Source organism: Macaca mulatta, chromosome 9, assembly GCF_049350105.2.
Source record: "Macaca mulatta isolate MMU2019108-1 chromosome 9, T2T-MMU8v2.0, whole genome shotgun sequence".
NCBI classification, from domain to species: domain Eukaryota; kingdom Metazoa; phylum Chordata; class Mammalia; order Primates; family Cercopithecidae; genus Macaca; species Macaca mulatta.
The window spans coordinates 56,938,741-56,961,131 of NC_133414.1; the positions used below are offsets into that span (position 1 = coordinate 56,938,741).

The window sequence follows — 22,391 nt, forward strand, 5'->3', positions numbered from 1 at the left end:
GAAAGAGAGGAAGGAAGGAAGGAAGGAGAAAGGAAGGAAGGAAGGAAGGAAGGAAGGAAGGAAGGAAGGAAGGAAGGAAGTCTTTCAGCTAGCTCAGTGTCTGCCCAAACGGCTGCCCAGGTTTGTGCTCAAAACCCAGGGCCCTGGTGGCGTCGGTACCAGAGGGAATTTCCTGGTCTGCCGGTTGCGAAGACTGTGGGAAAACACAGTATCTGGGCCAGAGTGCACCATTCCTCCTGGTACATTCTCTCACGGCTTCCCTTGGCTAGAGGAGGGAAATTCCCCAACCCCTTGTGCTTCCCGGGTGAGGGGACACCCCATCCTGCTTTGGCTCACCCTCCGTAGGCTGTACCCACTGTCCAACCAGTCCCAATTAGATGAACTGCATACCTCAGTTGGAGATGCAGAAATCACCTGCCTTCTGTGTCAACCTCACTGGGAGCTGCAGACCAGAGCTGTTCCTATTCAGCCATCTTGCCAGTGACTCCCAACATTTTCTTTATCCAGTTTATCATTGTGAGCATTTGGATCGATTCCATGTCTTTGCTATTGTGAATGGTGTTGTCTTGAGCATACATGTGCATGTGTCTTTGTAATAGAGTGAGTTATATTTCTTTGGTATATATCAAAGAAATGAAAACTACTGGGTCAAATGATATTTCTGGTTCTAAAGTTTTGAGAAACTGCCACACTGTTTTCCATAATGGTTGAACTAATTTACATTCCCATCAACAGTGTAAAAGCATTCCTATTTCTTTGCAAATTTGCCAGCATCTATCTGTTGTTTCTTTTTTCTTTCTTTTTCCTTTTTTTTTTTTTTTTTTTTTTGAGACAGAGTCTCACTCTGTCACCCAAGGCTGAAGTGCAGTGGCGTGATCTTGGCTCACTGCAAGCTGCGCCTCCTGGGTTCACGCCATTCTCCTTCCTCAGCCTCCTGAGTAGCTGGGAAAACAGGCGCCCACCACCATGCCCGGCTAATTTTTTGTATTTTTAGTAGAGACAGGGTTTCACCATGTTAGCCAGGATGGTCTCGATCTCCTGACCTTGTGATCTGCCTGCCTTGGCCTCCCAAAGTGATCTGTTTTTTCTTGACTTTTTAATAATCACCTTTCTGACTGGTATGAGATGGTATCTCATTGTGGTTTTAATTTGCATTTCTCTAATGACCAGTAATTTTGAGCTTTTTTCCATATGTTTTTGGCCACATTAATGTCTTTTTTTGAGATGTGTCTATTCATATCCTTTGCCCACATTTTAATGTGGTTGTTTTTGTTTTCTTGTACATTTGCTTAAGTTCCTTGTAGTTTCTGAATATTAGACCTCTGTCTGACGGAGAGATTGCAAAAATTGTCTCCCATTCTGTAGGTTGTCTACTCACTCTAATGATAGTTTCTTTTGCTGTGCAGAAGCTCTTTAGTTCAATTAGATCCCATTTATCAACTTTTGCTTTTGTTCCAATTGCTTTGGGGATTTCATTATAAAATCTTTGCACATGCCTATGTCCTGAATGGTATTGCCTAGACTTTCTTCTAGGGTTTTTATAGTTTTGGGTTTTACATTTAGGTCTTTTATCCATCTTGAGTTGATTTTTGTATAAGGTGTAAAGAAGGGATCCAGTTTCAATTTTCTTCATATGGCTAGCCAATTTTCCCAGAACCATTTATTAAATAGGCAATACTTTCCCCATTGCTGTTTTTTGTCAGATTTGTCAAAGATCAGATGGTTGTAGATGTTCAGTTTTATTTCTGAGTTCTCTATTCTGTTCCATTGGTCTATGTGCCTGTTTTTGTGCCAGTACCATGCTCTTTCAGTTGTGGTAGCCTTGTAGTATAGTTTGAAATCTGGTAGTGTGATGCCTCCAGCTTTGTTCTTTTTGCTTAGGATTTTCTTGGCTTTTTTTTGGTTCCATTTGAATGTTAAAAAATTTTTTTTTTTAAATTCTGTGAAGAATGTCAATGGTAGTTTAATGGGAATGGCATAGGATCTATAAATTGTTTTGGGCAGTATGGTCATTTTCATGATATTGATTCTTCCTAACCATGAGCATGGAATGTTTTTCCATCTGCTTGTGTGCTCTCTGATTTCCTTGAACAGTGGTTTGTAGTTCTCCTTGAAGAGGTTCTTCACTTCCCTTGTTAGCTATATTCCTAGGTATTTTGTTCTCTTTTTGGCAATTATGAATTCCCATTCACATAATTTGGCTCTCTGCTTGTCTGTTGTTGGCATATAGGAATGCTTGACATTTTTGCCCATTGGTTTGTATCCTGAGACTTTGCTGAAGTTGCTTATCAGTCTAAGAAGCTTTTAGGCTGAGTCAATGAGGTTTTCTAGATGCAGGATCATGTCATCTGCAAACAAAGACAATTTGACTTCCTCTCTTCTTATTTGAATACCCTTTGTTTCTTTCATTTGCTTGATTGCCCTGGCTGGAACTGCCAACATTATGTTGATTTGGAGTGGAGAAAGAGAGCATCCATGTCTCGTGCCAGTTTTCAAGGGGGAATGCTTCTTGCTTTTGCCCATTCAGTATGATATTGGCTGTGGGTTTGTCATAAAGGATCTTATTATTTTGAGGTATGTTCCTTCAATACCTAGTTTATTGAGAGTTTTTAACATGAAGGTATGTTGAATTTTGTTGAAGGCCTCTTCTGCATCTATTGAGATAATCGTGGTTTTTGTCTTTAATTATCTTTATGTGATGAATTACATTTTTTGATTTGTATATGTTGAACCAGGGTAAGGCTGCTTTCTACAGGGGCATTGGCTAACGATTTTGAAACCACAACACAGGGATAATGGAATCAAATAATTGATGGATGCAGGATGATGGAAGCCAGTTTTCTCACTGTTGGAGGAGGAGGTTGAGGAATGTTATAGTGATCATGTTGTCCTGGATTAATGTTGGATATTTTAGTATTAACTCCTACTTAGTTTAATATAGATAGCAATGAATCCCTAGGGGAATATTTATAGATATTTGTATAGATACGGGTTAGGACACTCAAATATCTTTCCTTACTCTGTCGGTTAGCAGGGCTTGGAAGCAATGGAATCCCGGAAGTATGGAACACACACATCACCCAGATCCTGACTTCTAATACCAGTCTATAAAGAAAGGAACGAGAGCTCCTGGCAGATACTGTGGATTCTAGGGCTGAGCAGGGCATACAGGAGAAGAGCCTGGCATGTCTCATAGTGCCAGAATGTAAGTACATAACACACACACAAGTGCACAAACACTCAACAATGTGGTGTGTCAAAGGGATACAGGAGCCAACTGAAAGAGCTCCTAGTGGCCACAGGTGGAATAATTTGAGTAACAAAATTAATAAGGTAGTACTAGATTATGACCTAAGGTATACAATAAATATGCATGAGATTAATTGGTATCAACATATGATTGAATATATAACTAAAAATAAGGGAGAGCAGACAAACCTCTCATATAGAAGAATTTAAAATAATTTACGTAGATATCCCTATCTCAAGGAGGTAGACTATAACTCCCCCTCCCTTAAATGTGGGCTGCATACGGTGACTTACCTCCAAAGAGTACTGAATGGGAAATGGGAAAAAGAGTAACTTTACAGTAGAGAAATCAGACAGACTCCCTCAGCCAGGTGAGTAAGGCAGACAAAGCTAAGTTATGTCGGTGGCATGTGCCTTTACCTCAGTGGCTTTTTTCTCAAACCCTGCAACTCCAGTCTAATCATGGGGAAAATACCAGGCAAAGTCCACCTGATGGACTGTCTGCAAAATAGCTGACAAGTCGTCCCCAAACCTCCCCAAACTGTCAAAGTCATTTAAACAAAGTCATCCTGACAAAGTCTGAGAACTTGTCATAGCCATAGAGGAGCTAAAGGACACACAACCACTAAATGTTATGTGGTGTCCAGGATGGGATCCCGGTACAGAAAAAAGATACATGGTAAGAACTGAGGAAGTATCCATAAAGTATGGATTTTAGCTAATAATAATCAGTAGTGGCTTCTTGGTTGTGACAGATGACCTCTACCCATGTAACATCTGAACACCAGGAGAAACTAAGTGTCAGGTATGTGCGGACCTCTTGTATTACTATCTTCACAATTTTCTATGAATCCAAACCTATTCTAAAATTCAACGTTTATTTTTGAGAAAGTCAATCGAGATTATGCAAGTGAAGGGAAGGGAGCGGGAATAAAATGAAGGCGGGAGGTCAGTGCGTGCAAAGCCCTAGCTGGGGGAGATGGGGAGAGGAGGAGAGAAAGAATGACTGGCCCATAGAAGTTCTTCAAAAACATGGGTTTAGGAACTGTTAGAGGCTGATTTCAACATCACTTAGTGCTACTGCTCTTTAAAATGCTAATTATTTTCCATTACCTTTGCTTTCAGTGGACATTTTCCCTACTACTAAACACAAGCAAGCAAAACTGTGTTTTCAACAGGAAATGTCTGTGCATTGCCTCTTGTTGAGGGCACCCAAAACTACATCGAACCAGCAGAGGGAAGATGTCAGGGAAAGGCCGGGTCCTGGTGGAGGATGAGGTGGGTGACCCCAGATGTCAGAGGTGAGGAGGCAAAGCAGATCCACCAAACCTGCTGAGAGGGACAACCAATTCTACCCCGCTATCTCCTGCAGTCAGAGCCAGATGGCAGAAGCTGTGCTTTCTGCCTCTGGTGAGTCATAGAGGCCACTAGCGTCCTGAAACGGAGGCCACCAAGTTCTGGGCTTCTGCCATCTAGCTACACTGTGACCTCCTGGAAATCAGCCACTGCAGAGCTCTATTTTTTAGATGGCCATGGTTGTGGGTCTGTGGGCTGCTGCTGATGCTCCAGCCCATGGCCACAGTGAATACCCGGGTCCCAGCCAACTGCCTCCCACAGAGGACTGCTGGATGGAGGTGGCTGCACATTCTCTCCTGCTCCTGCAAAGCAACCCGACACCCATGCCCCATATCCTGAAACAAAGATCATGTGCTCTACAGTGTGGACAAGCATTTCAGTTCAGCATGAAAGGAGAGGTGGTCCAAGAACATAGTCACATGACAGCCCACAACCCCGCCGTCCCCGTGGCCCTGCTCTCATCTTGGCCTCAGTGGTTCACAGACATCCCAGGCCCAGCTGGTGAAGGCTGGCGTTCATCATTACACTTTTCTCAGATTCTTGGCTTCAGTTCCCTAGCAGAGACCTTGGCCTTTACCACAGTTTAAAGATGTGCCTTTTAAAGATTGAATCAGGTTCAATTTTCAGCAGCTGCTTTAAGACAGCTTAGGCTAATTATTGTGTGATCATAAAAAAAGTCACCTATGGAGCTTGTTAAATTTACAGATGTTCCTGAGTCCCATCCCAAAGGAGAGTCCTGGGGATAAGTATTTTTAATATGCTTCCTGGGATGCAGATCTAAGTGCCTAGGAAATTATGTAGAAAGTTCGCGTACGGTTTTTTTTTCTTTCTAAGTTCTAGTTCCTGCAATTCTTAAAAAAATTAGAATGGAGAGGAAAGGGAGGTTGGGAATCTGAAACTAAGTGTTACAAAATGTCAGTTAGCAGGAACCTAAGAGACCAAGTTCTCCAATCCTTTCTTTTCACAGGAACAGAGCTGGGCCCAGTGAGGCGAAGGGTGTCACTGAGGTCATTCAACTACAAAATGCCAGAGCAGGAGTGGAGGCCAGGTCCCCAGGCTCCAATTCATGACCTCAAGGTGAAAAGATCTCCCGAGATAGATAACAGTTCTCATTTAAGTAAGAATTAAAAATAAAACTTCTCAGTGCTCTGAGACTATGTTTCCACTAGGCAGTTTATTGTACCCTGTAGATCTGCAAACACTTCCAAAGATGCCTAAACAAAGGCTGTGGTCATCATTCCGTTGGCTGGGCTGACTTGCTTTCTCCTTCTCCAAACTCTCCTTTTCCCCAAACCTCTTCACCCCACCCACCCACTAATTGTCCTCCCAAGTCCTTTTTGAGCTTGGTCCCAGTCTCATGCTCTCTCCCCAGTCACCAATCCAAGATGACTCTGGAGTTCACAGCCTCAGCTGGCTGTGCCTGGACAGAGCCTGGGATGCCTGACGAACCAGCAGGACCAAGGAGTGGGGTTCTGATCTGTGGGGATCCAGGAGAGTCGCCTCTGATCTCTAAGGGGACACTGCTTTCCAAACAGAGGCAAGTCACAGAGATCTCTCCGAAGCTATCGGGCTCGCCCTTGGGGTCTGCTTAGAGGGAGGCTAAGGTTTTATAGGGGGTTGATTGGTCACTGAACACCTCTGATGTCTCTCTCTATTCCTGCAACCACCCTAGTAATGACAGAAGAGCATGGAGGTACTGTTTTTGAACAGTTACTGTGTGTCACCCACTGGGTTGTTTGGTTTTATTTATTATTTCCAACTCTCACAACAGCCTCATGAGACAATGGTGTTCAGAGACGTTAAGTAGCTGGCCCCAGTCTCACAGCCTGCAAGATTTGGAGCCAGGACTGGAATATGAGAGCAAAGCTCTGGCTCCTTCCACAGTCAAGCTCCCCCTCATCTGCAAACTGAAAAGCACATTGTTCAACTCTTAACACACTCTCTAGGAGCATTTTTGGTTCCATGTCCATCCTGGAGGTTTTCTCTAGAAATAGTGGTTCTAGATAACATTCCAATGTCTTGTGATTGCTCAATATCCAAGCCATAAAGAACAAGGGTGAACCATGCATGTTTCCCTCAATTACGTCATAATTTTATGATGACCTGGGGTCAAGAGAATGATGGGAGGAGCTGAGGCTACAGGGACTCACAGATCCTCTTGGTCTGTTCTCAGAAGAGGAGCAGGCTATCAGGAAGGCTGTTGGCTGCTGAGGACCAACCATGGTAATTAAGTTTGTTCTGAGCCTGTGTGTCGGGCAATGTGCTGGATGCTTTCCTAGCATGAGCTCATTGAAGCATCACAGAACCCCTACTGCTGTGATCCCCATTTTCAAGCAAGGATAGGAGGCCTAGGGAGTCTAAAACTCCCCTGAGTTAAGAGAGCTACCGAGTATCAGAGCCAGGATTCAGATGCAGGCCTGTCTGACATCACAGCCTGTGCATGTGATCCCTGCAGTAGACTCCAGTGACTTCCCTTAAAGAACCAGAACAGTTTGCTTTTTTTTTTTTTTTTTTTTTTTTAGATGAAATCTGTCACCCAGTCTGGAGTGCAGTGGCACAATCTTGGCTCACTGCTATCTCTGCCTCCCAAGTTCCAACCATTCTTCTGCCTCAGCCTCCCAAGTAGCTGAGATTACAGGCAAGTGCCACCACGCCTGGCTAATTTCTTATTATTAGTAGAGATTGAGTTTCACCATGTTGACCAGGCTGGTCTTGAACCCCTTACCACAAGTGATCCCCCTGCCTTAGCCTCTCAAAGTGCTGGGATTACAAGCATGAGCTACCGCTCCTGGCCGAGTTTGCTTTTTTATGCAAAGGATTTTCTGAGCACTACTCTGCGATAGGTTGTATGAGGCCTTGGAGGTGTGAAGATGAATCAAACATTGACCTTGCCTTCTGTGGTTACTCCAGAATGGTGGAGCAGACATGGATGGTTAAAGGTAGCATGCCATCTCCTCAACACACTGTGTAAGTTGAGGGATAGGAGGAATTCATTCTTTTTCCTCAAGGGTGCCACATAGGCAGAGGAACGGAGGCAAATAGGAGGGCAACAGGAAAGGGCACACCTTGGGCAGGGGCAGCACCATGCTTTGTCTCACTATCCATCTTCGTTCGCTGTGTTCTCTGCACCAGGTGGGCCCAGACAGGGATAAAACATTTCTCATCCTCAGGCATCACGTGGTCCCTGAGACGTGCAGTGCAGAAACAAACGAATAGAGTGAATGCTTGCCGTGTTCACGTGTGTGTGTGTGTGTGCACGCGCGCGCACATTGCAGGGAAAGGAGAAGTGGGAGTGATGAGGCTGGAAACAGAGTTGTGAACAAGACTTGAACGATTTTGAGCATCAAAATCCAAAGTTGCCCTTTTCTCTTGTAGACAATAGAGTTCTGTCATTTAAAACAGTGGAGAATCAACATCATCCCTATCCACAATTTTTCTCCAAGTTTGAAAGGCAGACTTGACAAAGCTGTCACATCCTGCCACCCCTCATCCTCTCTTTCCCACACAAATCCTCTCCTTAATGCCCGCAGCCCTAAGCGGGGCACTGGAGCTCCACCACACACACCTCATCTCCTGTTGCTGGGCTTGGCTGTTTCTTCTTCCTCATCACCTCCTTTTCGCCATGGCTGTGCTGCTGGTCAGTGCCTCATTTTCTCAGCTGGCCAATTGCAAATGTCCTCTAATTGGTCTCTGTTGTGAGCTGAATTGTGTCTCCCAAAAAGATCTGTTCACGTCCTAACCCCTGGTACCTGTGCGTGTGACCTTATTGGAATAGGGTCTTTGCAATGTGATCAAGTTAGGATGAACTCATGTTGGAACAGACATTCAATATGAAATTTGATATGACTGAAATCAACATGACTGGCGTCGTTACATGCAGAAGGGAAGAGACACAGACCCAGGCCCAGACGCCAGGAGAACGCCACACGATGACGGGGCAGGACTGAGCAACGCGTCTGTAAGCCGGGGACTGCCAGGGACTGCCAGGGATTGCCAGAGACTGCCAGGGAATGCCAGAGAGTGCCAAGGATTATCAGCAACATCAGAAGCTAAGATAAAGGCTTGGGATAGATTTTTTCCTAGAGCTTTCTGAGGAACATGGACCTGCAACAGTTTGATTTTGGAACTCTGGCCTCTGCTACTGTGAGAAAATGAATTTCTGTGTTTTGCAGCCACCCCATTTGTGGTCATTTGTTAGGGAAGCCCCGGGAAAGGAATATGGTCTCCTTGCCTCCATATTTGCCTGCTGTCACCTGCACCTCCCATGGAGCTATCAGGTTGATCTTTCCAAATTGCAAATTTTCCCATCATTTTCTTGTTTAAGGGTGTTAGTGGCTCCCCATTCATTGCCTATCTCAGAATAAAATCCCTAAACCCCTCAGCTCTGTGACTGCCTCACTCTCATTTCTAACTTATGTTCCAAGTGTACTATGGGAAAATTTTTGTTTCTTTTTCTGTGATAGAAATGCCTGCATTTTATTTTCTGTCTGTTGACTTCTTCTCATCCTTACATTATCTGTAAGTGGCTGGATCATGCCCCTCCTACATGCCGCTCTATCACTATGCTTGGAATAAGGAAGTGAAGAACAAGCGTTTGTTGGATAAGTGAACAAATAGACGGATGAATAACAGATTCAGGGAAAGCCAAGGTTCCTATTGCTGTTACAATGCAGAGTTCAGAAAAGCATAAAAGGATTTGAATCAGAGGAAAGCGGGAATTTTCACTCTTTTCTTTACTGTTTGTGTGACTGGGGGAAAAATTGCTTAACCTCTGAGATTGATCTGTAAAGGCGATCTATAGAGGCGATAATACATTCTCCATAGAAGCACTGAGAACATGAAGCAAGCTGGTGCGGGTGAATGAGAGGTTGTGCAATGCCTGGAGCAAGCCGCAGGGCTGACTCTTCCTTTCCCAGTTAAACCCACATGTTCATTATGTAACTGTGGATTAGAGTACTCCACATCTGAAGTCTCATAAATGCTAAGCAGAAATTGGCCTTTGTTTTGGACATGCACAAGAATGACCTCTGCAGTGAAAACTTCCCTAATTACTTGTGCAGAACAATAGCAAAAGCCATGAGGAGGTCCATTTAAACACGGGAGGAGCAATTAATCACAGCCCATTGGAATATTGCTTTTGGTCCTGAACTCAGTTTGCCTTACATACAGGAAATGAAATGCAGTAATTATGGCCGTCACTTGAGACTCCAGAGTCCTGGCTTCAATTCCCCAATCCTTCATCATTTCATTTTGGCTGTGTCTATGGAACACCAAGACATCTGGCTAAAAAGTGAAAAATGCCATCCATTTTTCAACTCATGACTCATTGCATATTCTACCTTTCCTTTTTTTATTGTGGTATAATACCCATAATATTTACTATTTAACTGTTTTTAGGTGTGCAGTTTGGTCGTGTTAACTACATTCACACTGTTGTGTAACCATCACCACCATTCATTTCCAGAACTTTCACCATCCCAGCAGAAACTCTGTCTCTGTTAAAAAATAACTTTCACTCTCTCCCTACCCCCAGACCTTGGCAACCACCATTCTCCTTCCTGCATCTGTGAATTTGATTAGGTACCTCATATAAGCGGAATCATGCAGTATGCGTCCTTTCATAAATGGCTGACTTAACTTAGCATAATGTCTTCAAGTTTCATGCATGTTGCAGCATGTGTCAGAATTTCATTCTTTTTTAAAGGTAAATAATATTCCATTGTGTGTTTATACCACATTTTATTTATCTGTCCTTTGTTGATGAACACTTGGGTTGCTTCTACCTTTGGCTTTTTAAGTACTGCTGCTCTGAACATGTATGTGCAAATATCTGTTCAAGTCCTTGCTTGCTTTTAATTATTTTGGGTATATACCCAGAAGTGGAATTGAGGGATTATGTGGTAATTCTGTTTCTAGTTTTTTGAGGAACTTCCATACTGTTTTCCACAGCAGTTGCCACATTCTACATTCCCACCAGCAGGGCACAAGAGTTCCAATTTCTCCGCATCCTCACCAATACTTGTTATTTATTTATATATTTTTTGCTGACAGCCATACCGATGGGTGTGAAGTTCACCTTTTCTTTTTCATGTGTTGCAAGAATTTACTTTTACATGATATTTATGCATCTGATGTCTTAATTTCTTCGCCAGTCATGTATTACAGTAGGTTTATCTGAACATCTTTCCCAACCTTTGTTCAGCACTCTGCCGAGTGTTCTGGATTTTCACATTTCTGACGACTGCATCCTAAAAGTTTCTGCTGCTCAACTGTATATTTGCAGAACACAGCACAATTAAAAGTCAAGAAGGGGGAGACAGTAACGGACGATGAGCAAGGATGAAGAGATTCTTCCTTCCCGCACTGAGTGCTGTGGTCTGTGCCCCCGTGTCTGTGAGCCAGGTGCCGACTCCCACCCAGGACTCTGGTAATATCTGCCAGCCTCCGTGATTGCTGCTTCGTGAGGTTCATTGCTGGGGGGTCTGTGAGCTTCCGGAAGAAGTGGAGGGCCACTTACCAATCTGTGTATCCTCATCCCTCAATCAAGACCAACCCAGCAAATGCTCAACAATTTTTTTTTTCTAATCAGCTTCATTTAATTAAAGTAAATGAATTAGTGAATATGTAATATTCTTCTATGAGCAGAGGACGTAGTCAGAAAAGCAAACTAAATTTTCTTGTCAAAATAATTCTATCTGCAGGAGAATTTACAAACTTCCCTATGTGCAGTTTCAGTTCATGTGATTTAATTGATGGTAGCTTACTTGGTCTCCTAGCTTACCGAAAACTTCCCCAAGGCTTTTTAAATGTTGATTTGAATCTAAACACCTAATTACTGGTCCCTGCCTGGAGATACGGCTCCAGAGGCCCCGCAGTGCTGGCCGCTGCCAAGAGCTGCCTGGCAGTGATGGATTGTGCAGCTTGCTAGCCCCACCAGCCGGGGGCCCAAGACTTTCTACAGAAGTGCCCAGTGGGGAGGCATGCTAGCGGGGCCTGACTCCTCGTACCTGCCTGTGTTTTGTATTTGGGTCCACTTTAGTTTATTTTTAGTCAATACCAGAGACAGAAAGGCCGTAAGTTTCCCTTCTGTTGACACAAGTAGTCTTCAGCTTTGTAATGTTCATCCTTTCCCACCGAGAACAAGAGCTCTGGGTTGACAGTGGCCAGTTCCTGAACTTCCACCAGTATCTCCAACTGAGTTCTGACCTACCACGTTGGGTGACAATTCCCTAAATGTCTTTCCTGTTTCTATTGACAGAGGTATTGGCTGCTTTTGTCCCAGACTGCCCTTTCAAGAATGTTTATAGAGAGAGCAGCCTGGAAGATAGTATACCCCCTACAGAGCAAAGGGCAAGCGTGCTTGCTGTCCAGTGAAATAAAAATAAAATATCCCTCTGGAGAAAAGGTTAGGCAGGTTTGCTTCTCATGTATTATAAAATACTCACACTCCCTAAACTCTGCTTCTCAGCTGTGATGCAAACTCACTGGATGTGCAGTATCCACCCGGTCCCCTCTGTATCCTCTCGATGGAATTTGGGGGGGGTGGGCAAAGGGAATGGATTCTAATATCATGTTTCTTACTGTACTGTAAGTAATAAAGTCTTTTGTCTCTGACTCAAGAGTCTCATATCTTTTACCATCATCCAGGAAACTGTGACAGGCTAACTTGTTACTGTGTATATAGGGTATAATCTCACACCTGTAACACTTCATGATTCATGATACATGCTGATGTCAGCTTTATAAGATGTCAACTAATTATGCCTTGATCCTCTCCTCATGCTGCCTTCCTCTGCCCAGGCCTAGGTCAAGTGCTCTCCACGTGTATCTGTTCTCCACCATGTCTGTTATCTTATCTAACACTGACTGCTGGGACAAGACTACACATGTCTGCACTGGGCCTGGGCATGAGGGAAGAGAGAAGGTTATTCTGAGGATCAAATTGATCCTGTAGGTTCTTCTGAAAATGTTGGTTGATAATGGGAATAATATTTTCATTCCCCACTTAAATCCCATTATCCAGGTGTCTTCTCCCTCCAGGGCCATGCCATGAATTCTGTTATCCCAGGGAAGTTCAGGCACTCGCATCTCTATAACACATAGGTCACTGAACAATGTTAGTCTCAGAGTTAACTTTCTCAAGTATTTAGGGGTACAAGTAGTCTTGACAGCCAGCTAGGCCTTCACCTGGGGGCAGGCCATGGGATTTTTGTTGAGGTCACGGGGAAGGAGCAGCAGTCCAGCCTGGGGCTGGCTTGCCAAGTGGTGCGTCCTGGTGCATGGCTGCATTCTCTGAGAGTGAGAAACATTTTCTGGTTCTCACAAAGGTTCCTTGTTGGCTAGCAGAGAAAAAGACTTTATAAAAGAAGAAAGAGAGGATTTTAAAATTCCCAGCCTACCAGGTTTATACATAAAGACTTAGGCTTTCCAAGGTTCTGATCATAGAATTTTATTGCAAGTCATACTGCAGAGAGAGAGGACTGGGGACATAAAGTGAGGGAGTTCTCCAACCAGACTGAAAGAGGAACAAGAGGCCTTGCCCTGCCTACCCTGGGCCTGGGCCAGGAGCTGGTGAGGAGGGAATAGAATGTAGAGGGAGGGCAAGGAAGCCACACCTGGGTCCACAGGCCACATCACGGAGCTGCTGGCCTTAAGTTAGAGCATAGTCAGGAGCAGGCAAGGAGGCTATTTGCACCAAGAGAAGACAGCCACTGACATCTACCTGGATGCTTCTGAAGCATTTTCTAACTCTGATCACCTGGCCTTCATGCTGTTTTGCAAACAGATCAGACCTTCTTGTCTCAGGACTTTTGCATGAACTGTTCCCTTTGTCTGAAAGATTCTTTTGCCAGATATTCTCATTGCTCACCACTTTTCAATTCTAAGTCTCCATGCAAATCTTTTCAAATATTACTTTATTGAGAAGGCTTCCCTGACAGTGTATTTAAAACAGCAAGCTTCTATCCCAGCAATCTCCATTGCCCTTCAGGGATATCTTTCCCTTGACAGCACCTATCACTCTCTGGTGTGTGGTGGATCGTGTTGTTGATTTACTGTCTTTTTGCTCCCATGGGGCAGGGGACTTCGTTTTGTGTGCTACTGGATCTCCAGTGCCTACAGCAGTGCCTGGCATGATGATCCCTTGATGCACATTTGTTGAATAAATACCTGAGTGAACGTGGCTCCAGGTTAATGAGAGAGGCTCTGCCTTGGCTCAATGTCAGCCTCAATACAGGCTGGGAGCACTGAGAGGTGTCTAACGGTAAGGTCTGACCCATCCTCTTGGCCCTAGGCCAAGCATGTATGGGGCCCAGGAGCTCCCACTTGCTACTTAAGCGCATGCGAAGTCCAATGTGGACCAGTGGCAATCTTGTATCTGGAAGAGAGGAGCACCGAGAGCTGCAGAAGCCAGAGGTGAGGCCAGACCAGCATCAGCAGGGGCGGGTGGTACCTCTCTGCAATGAGAGCAGCCAGGACCACCATTGTCTCTGTGTCCTGACCACAGCCCAGGCAGGGCTCACAGACCAGCAGGCAGGCTGCATACTGACCATGGATGGGCTGCTGCTTCTGCAGTGCCCAGGGCTCACACCCAGACACCTATCTGGAGAAAGAGGGAGGCAGCGACAATCCAATGGACAGCTGAACTTGGAATTGACTGTTCATCAAAAGGGACCATTCAAGCCAAAACCAAATAGTTATGTGCTCACTGGGAACCATGGTTGCCTTCCCTGGCTCCCTAACTCCAATCCCCAGCCGACGGGGTTTGTGTGGAAGACTAAGCAGTTGTAGGAAAATTTAAACAAGCGTGCAAAAGGTCTCGTGCATGAGGGCAGTGAGTTAAATGTGGGACCCAGTCATCACCCTGAGCCTAATATACACTTGACGAGAGCCCCCAGGGAGGTGCGCCCGAAGCAAGGTGGCCTATGGTATCTTTTCTTTCCAAAGCTCCCGTTTAGATTAGGTTGGCTGTTGTCACTGGGTCACTAGCTAAGTGCACAGCTGTCTCCTGCAGACACCTTGGGATACTTCCTGGTGGGCACGGGCTGTGGTGGCTCCTAGGGAGTGGAAGTATTTCCTGCCCAACCACTTACTGATGGATACATCTTTGGAATTCTGCAGATTCCCCGGCTCTCTGGGGATCCCAGGAGAGGTTCTGGAATTGCCATGCTAAGTCTGAAAACGTTTTGCTTCCCTCCTGGTGGAGGTTGACAACCGAGGCAAGAGCCTGAGCCATCTGGGAATTGCCTGGAGCAGGAGAATTTCTAGTCCATTCTCATGGGAATAAGACCTAAGTAATCAAAGATGTTGTCAACGTGAATTTTGAGTTTCAGTGAAAACCAGACCAATTAGTTAAAGAATTAAATTGGTAAATATGATAGTTTCTACTGCTACCAAAAGACTGTCAGAGAGCAGCAGTCCTCAACTGGGGGCAATTGTGCCCCTGCCCCAGGGACATCTGGGAGTGTCTGGAGTCACTGTGGGTTGTCACAGGTCAGGGGGTTGACACTGGTGCCCGGTGCACTGGAACCGGGCTGCTGCTAACATTCTAGGATGCACAGCGCAGCCCCCACAGCTCCTCACAGCCAAGAAGAGGCTGGCCCTGAATGCTCACAGTGACAGGTTTGAGAAACCCAGCCATAGAGCCTGTTAGCTTTTGCAAGGCCCTTTAGAATCTATTCTTTCAGTGGTATTTCCATTGAAATACCAAATGCCCTGTGAGGTAAGACAGGTAGTTATCATTGTGCCCATTTCACAGGGGGCCAAGGGTCAGAGCTGGCAAGTGACCTGCTTAGGTCCACAGAGCAAAGGACAGGGGAGCAGCTCTCTCTCCACCACCGGCTCCTTTAGGGTTGCCTGGCCAGCCCTGGGAACTTTTCTACTCAGTATCTGTTAGTTTTGAAAAAAGAAATAAAAACATAACACATATTAGGAGCCTACCATGTGTCAGGCACAAAGACCAAAACTGTTGCTCTCAGGGACATTGCAGGCTGGCAGGGAAGCAGTCAACAAACAAGGTAACGTGTAAAACACATGGCACACCAGATTGCTGGGGTGGAGGAGAAGAGGCGTGGAAGGAGGAGGTATGGGGGAGCTGGGGTGGCGCTGAACTGATGTTTTAGGCAGTGTGGCCAGAGAAGGCTTCAGCCAGGTGGCGTTTGAGGAAGACCTGAACCAAGAGAGGAAGCCAGCCATGTGGCTGTCTGGGGAAGAGGGTCCAGGTGCAGGGGCAGCAGGGGCAAAGGGCAGGCCTGGCATGCATGAGAGCCAGCATGGCTGACAGAGCACTAGAGGGAGGGAGAGAGCAGAAGAGGCCACAGACAAGAGTGGGGGAAAGGTGGGTGGGGCACATCGTAGACTCGCGAAAGTCATTTGAAGGACCTTGACTTTCATCAGAAAAATAGGGAGCCACTGCAGGATCTGAGCAGCAGCTCGGGTGGTCTTTGGATTTTAACCGGATCACTCAGGCTGCTGTGTGGAGGACGGACTGAAGGAAGAGGCAATGAATGTGTTCAATTTCATTTTCGCCAGTCCTAATTTCCTCAATACCACTTTTTAAAAATGAATTCTGTGATCATGTGAAAAAGGAGGAAAAGATATAGTGGTGCAGGAATACCAAGGAGAGCCCGAAGAATGGAGCTCATTGGTAAGCCAGAAGAAAAGCAGCTATCAGACAGGAGGATGTGAGCAGAAAGCTGAGCGTGCTGGCGGGGGCTTCCCCACGGATCAGGGGCTCCAACCGTGTTTGGAGCAGGTGGTGAACACAGAACCCAGGATCCCGGTGCATCTGTGGGGCTCCATGTGGACAGAGGCTGCCTGGCTGGGGAGTGATGTCATTTCCTCTAGGATTAGCCAACTTCTCCAGAAAATTCAGAAAATTATTCTTCTCTGAATAGTTTTCATTTCATCATGATTTGTTTGTCATTACTTTACCTGTCTTAGTCAAAAACTTACAGCCTGTTTATATTAAGATGTAAGGCCCTGAACTTGGGATTCTCAGGAACTGAGTCTAAACTTCCCATTAAATAGTACCGATGTTCGTTAAGAAAGCTATGTTGCCAATGTAATGGGGCAGGTCATTTGAACAAAATTTATTAAACCATTCTTGAGTCTTTGGAGATAGGAGTTTTGATTTCCTTATCATAAAACCAAAAATGCAGAGGAGTGTGATCAGTTAACCCATTATTATTGCATCATTAAAAAAAAAAACAGTGTATGTTTATGTGGCTGCTCCTCAGGGTAGGGAGAAGAGACAGACAGAGAGGTCTTGGGCCATGTTTGCACGGGGATATGTCAGCCTACTGTCTGAGAAGCAGCGTGACCTTCCCAGGGAGAGATTTACAGTCTATGTAATACAAAACCTGAGGCAGACAGACATCCACACTTGGAAGCCAAACTTGGCCACCAGTGCATTTCGGACAGTTGGTCTCCATGGAGTTTCAGGAGAACACAATATGAAAACTGGGAGGTAGTATATAAAAGTTCACATTTCCAGGTGTCCTTGAAAAATCAGAATATCTTACAAAACCAGGCACACCCTTCAGTGTGGAGATGACAATGCAGACGTGAGAAGCAGCCCCATGGGGGTACCTTCAGCTCCACTGCACCCCCCGATGTCCTCAGCTAAGGGGCAGACGGTTGCTGTTCATTTGTCATCATACTTGCATGTTTTCCCGCGTTAGTAGGGAAATTGTTATCTATCTTTATGTTTCTATCAAAAGTGGGAAGTTAAAAGAGATGTACGTTTCCAAAAAAAGTGATAGCAGTCTCTTCTTTGTGGAAAGGAAGAGCATCCTATGTATCTTGGAGCACATTATGGTTGCTTGAACCTTTCCTTCCTCCCGGCATATTTCTGATTTACTGCACAGCTGGGCCACTGTAGCACTCAGGGGATGTGATCAGTCTTCATCAGCCTTGGGATGCCAAGGCTCCCTCAGGGGGCAGATTCGGCCCTCTGGATCACTAGGAGCCTGACTCATGGAGTAGCACCCAGACCTTGGGCAACGTCGTGGAGAGCTGAAGGGGCTGGGACTTGAAGCCTGAGCAGAGAGTTGGGGCAGGAAGCATCTAGAGCCTCAAGGCAGCTTGGGTAATGACTTCAGCACTGGGGTTGGGAGAGGCTGGGCCTCTATGACAAGCCACCAACAGTAACCTTCCCTGTGATGCCGGATCATGTGGGATCTACAGTGTGGACCCAAACCCTTCCGAGGCTCAGTTTCTTTGTCTGTATTCATTTTTTTTTAGACGGAGTCTCACTCTGTTGCCCAGGAAGGAGTGCAATGGCATGGTCTGGGCTCACTGCAACCTCTGCCTCCTGGGTTCAAGGGATTCTCCCACCTCAGCCTCTCGGATAGCTGGGGCCACAGGAGTGTGCCACCACGCCTGGTTAATTTTTTTTTTTTTTTGAGACAGAGTCTCGCTCTGTCGCCCAGGCTGGAGTGCAGCGGCCGGATCTCAGCTCACTGCAAGCTCTGCCTCCCGGGTTTATGCCATTCTCCTGCTGCAGCCTCCGGAGTAGCTGGGACTACAGGCGCCCGCCACCTCGTCCAGCTAGTTTTTTTTTTTTTTTTTTTTTTTGGATTTTTAGTAGAGACAAGGTTTCATTATGTTGGCCAGGCTGGTTTCGAACTCCTGACCTCGTGATCTGCCCATCTTGGCCTCCCAAAGTGCTGGGGTTACAGGCGTGAGCCACCACGCCTGGCCTCTCTCTGCATTCTTTGATGCTTCCCTTTGCCCTCCCAACCTCACCAAATGAGAGAGAGGCCTAAGGGAATTGGGAGAGCTGCTGCATTCTGCCTAACAAGAGCAACTCCTGGGAAAGCAGGGTTCTGAATGTTGGGCTTGTACAGAGTCAGGGCCAAGGGAAATGGGCACAGCCTGCAGGGCTGGTCTGCTTCTCTCCATAGGATGCAGGACCAGCAGCTGTCCTTAGCTCTCTCCTGTGTATCCTCAGGTGGGCCCCTGAATAAGAAATTCCCAAAAGTAGAAGGCACAATGTCTGTATTTCTCCAGCACTTTGAATTTTCCAAAATGTCTCCCAGGACATTTCCTCCTCTGCCTCAAATCCCACCCTCATGAGATTGGCAAGGGGGGCTGGCCAGATGAATTCAAAGGGTCATGTGGTTGCAAACCATTTCTATTTGAATTGAGAATCACTACCATGTATTTTGATCTACTGCAGCCAAGTTCTTTTATGAATGGCTTTGTTTAAGCTGATATATGAAGAGAGAGTGCATTGCTGATATGCTCCACCTAAAGAGGCTGTGGTGTCATGGACCCGCCCCCAAACCTGTAGGACCCATGACTCCTGAAACCCCACTCTCCCCGCACCCCCGGTGTGGGCCTTGCATCAGTTCAACATGACAAGTATGTATCTATTAAAGGAGGCAGACATCTCTTCTATTCTGAGTCTTTAACTCATAATAAAATCCCTCACTTCCCTCTGCTGAGTCTGTCTGAAGTGGGTGCCAGCCCCCGGGGAGGAGGGCTTCAGAAAAGCAAGCCCCCAAAAGAGTCTCCATTCCTACTGTCCTTCTCCCCACTCTGGCGCACCTGTGAGGAAAGCAGGCCTGGTGAGCTCCCTGGAGGCTGTCCAGTCCTGCTTTCCTCCCTTTTGGAGGTAGGGTTTCCACCATTTACTCCAGGAGATTCATCCCCAGTTTATCATCTCTGACATTTACAGCAGGAAGATTGGGGTCACTAGGAATCCTGGGCTGGGGAATGGAGCTGCTGACTCACACAGAGACTTACAGGGTGGGTAGAATCCAAGCAATTCAATACCCAGAAGGCATCCGAGGATCAATACAGCAGGAATCACAGCTCATCTCTGGAAGAGCAGCAGCCCTGAGGCTGGCAGGGCATGAGTTTACAGAGCCATTCCAGGGCCTGTGATTTACGGCAGCCTGGTCAGACAGGCAGAGAGACCTAAGCTCGGTGACTCTCTGAACAGAAACAACTCACCCTGGGGGAAGGGAAGTGGGTCAGGGCCAGCTTTCTCTCCCCACAGGGCTATCTCCCTCCCACCTGTTCTTTTTAAATAACACCCTTATTGAGACATAATTCACATACCATACAAATAACCTATTTAAAGTATAAAATTCAGTGGGTTCTATATATTCACAGATTTGTGGAACCATCTGTGCCCATTTGGCTCTACTCCCTAGGCAGTCATTTTCTCTCTCTATGGATTTTCCTGGTGTGGACACTTCAAATACTATGTGTGCCTTTGTGATTGGCTCCTTTCATTTAATATAATGTTTATAAAGCTCATCATTGTGGTAGCATGTATCAGGACTTCATTCCATATGAGCCAGCAGTTTACCTACTAGGCAAATATTCAAGAGAAATTAAAATACATATATCACATAAACACTTGCATGAGTGCTCAAAGCAGTTTTATTCATAAAAGCCAAAAAATAGAAATGACATCAACAATTCATCAAGTGATGAAGGGATACACAAAAAGTGGCATATTCATTCCATGGAATATGGTTTGGCCATAAAAAGAACGAAGTACTGATACGTGGTACAGCACGGAAGAGACCTTGAGGACAGTATGCAAAGCGACAGAAATCAGTCATAAAAGACCACATGTTGTATGATTCCACTCCTGTGTAATCTCCAGAAAAGGCAAATCCATAGAGACAGAAATATTAGTAACTGCCAGAGATTGGGGAAAGAGGAATGAGGACCAGAGACTGCTAATGGATATAGGGAATCTTTTAAAGGGGCAATGAAAATGTTCCAGAATTAAATGGTGGTGTTGGTTGCATAGCCTGGTAACTGTACTAAAAACCACTGACTACACACCTTAAATGGCTGAATTTTTTTTTTTTTTTTGAGATGGAGTTTTGTGACCCAGGCTAGAGTACAATGGCGCAATCTCAGCTCACTGCAACCTCTGCCTCCCGGGTTCAAGCGATTCTCCTGCCTCTGCCTCCTTAGTAGCTGGGATTACATGCATGCGCCACCATCCCTGGCTAATTTTTGTATTTTTAGTAGAGATGGGGTTTCACCATGTTGACCAGGATGATCTCAAATTCCTGACCTCAGGTGATCCACCTGCCTCAGCCTCCCAAAGTGCTAGATTACAGGTATGAGCCACCATGCCTGCTCAAATGTCTGGATCTTATAGAAAATAAATTACAGTTGAATGGAAAATTTGTAAAAGGAGTATATAGAGAAAACGGAGGAAATGAAGAAGACCGAGGAGATGGCTTCAGGTCCAGAGAAGATGGTGTAGACCCGTTTCTCCCTGCTGTCTGCACTAGCACAGCAACAGGTCCAGGAAATGACACAACGGACAGCCAAGTGCCGTTCCAAAAAGTGGTCAGAAGAAGAACTGCTGGAGACCCCAGGACTGGAGGAAGAAATAGTGGCATAGTAGATTAGGTCCTCTACTCAGCAGAGGAAGGAGACTCAGACCTGGTATTTGCCATCCCCCACCCAGCAACAGAAGACACCCATGTAGGCTCTTTTCACTGCATTGGAGGAGAGTTCCCATGAGAGTGTAGCCTGCTCTGTGATCAACTGGGACCCAACTGTCAACAAACAGTGAAGGAAAGAGGTCTCCACGCTGACACCAATGGGCCTAAGATCTTTCTGCTCCACTGAGAGGCCTGTTGGGCCAGGTAGCGTGGACAAAACAGATCCCCCACAATAAGTGGCAAGGCCTGAGAAGCCCATTCGTCCCCATGGGGCTGAGACTCTTTCCCCAGCAGAGACACCAGGGCAGCTGGGAGTCACTGTTAAAGGGACCCCATAATAACAAGCATTTGGCCATAGAAACCACTGGCCCTCTTGGGCCTGAAAGTCTCCCTACCCATCAGGAGACAGTGGTGCTCCACCTGGAAAAACTCATCCTACCTCCTCAGGTGGCACTAGAAGGCCCAAGGGGAGCCCCAGGGGCACTGGGTGAATCAGCAGGCCACAATGCCGGGGCAAAAGCCTTGAAAATTCAACTGCCTTTGGAAACACAGCCCACAAAATCGGCCAGTTCCTGGGGCTAAAACTAAGCAAATTATTATTATTTTGACCGGGCACCAAAATAATAGATTTTTAATACAATTGAGAGTCTCCCTGCATCTGCCATCAACCCACTTCTATGTAACTGAGTCCTGAACTGTCCCGTGAATGAGTTCTAGGGGGGGCATAAGGGCTGTATTTTTGTTACATTTTTAAATTTTCAGTTATTTTCCAGATTGCAAAGTGATACGTGTACATCGTAGACAATCTGGAAAATAAAGAGTAATAAAAAAGAAATTGTGTTACCTGTAATTCCCACCACTCACAGAGAATATATGCATGTATGTATGTATGTATGAGTGTGTGTATCTATATTATCCACATATCCTTCCAGTCTCTATATCTGTATAGCAGACAGTTTTTCTCTTATAGAAAATAACACTATTCTGTGTCTAACATATTTGTAACATGCCATTTTCCTATAGAATATATTCCTTCTCCAAATCATTAAATGTTCTTTCTGCATCTCTTTTAGTGATTACATAGTGTTTAATCACATTCCTGTAAAGGAAGTGTATCAGTTACTTTTGGACAACCCATGCTTGGCACAGTATGCCATAGGGGCTCGATGAATGCTGGATGAATGAATGGACAGAACCATGTGGCCAGCCAGAAGGCCACAATGCCTGGCAATTCCCTCGCTGAGCATTCACTTGTCCAGCCAGGCCCCATAAAGGAAGAAAGAGCCCGTGTCCAGGCTTGTGGGAAATCATCAGGTAGGGTCATGGCTCTGTGTTCTTGGCTCTGCCAGCATTGGTCCTCCA

At 45.7% G+C, this 22,391-nt stretch overlaps 1 long non-coding RNA gene across 1 annotated transcript; it reads left to right on the top strand.

The window, feature by feature from the left end:
* The first annotated feature begins 3,034 nt into the window (after positions 1-3,034).
* Positions 3,035-8,986, top strand: LOC114670118 (uncharacterized). Its single transcript, XR_013397806.1, has 3 exons — positions 3,035-3,205; positions 4,375-4,527; positions 5,573-8,986. It is a non-coding gene; the product is annotated as an uncharacterized LOC114670118 (long non-coding RNA).
* Positions 8,987-22,391: the final 13,405 nt, after the last annotated feature.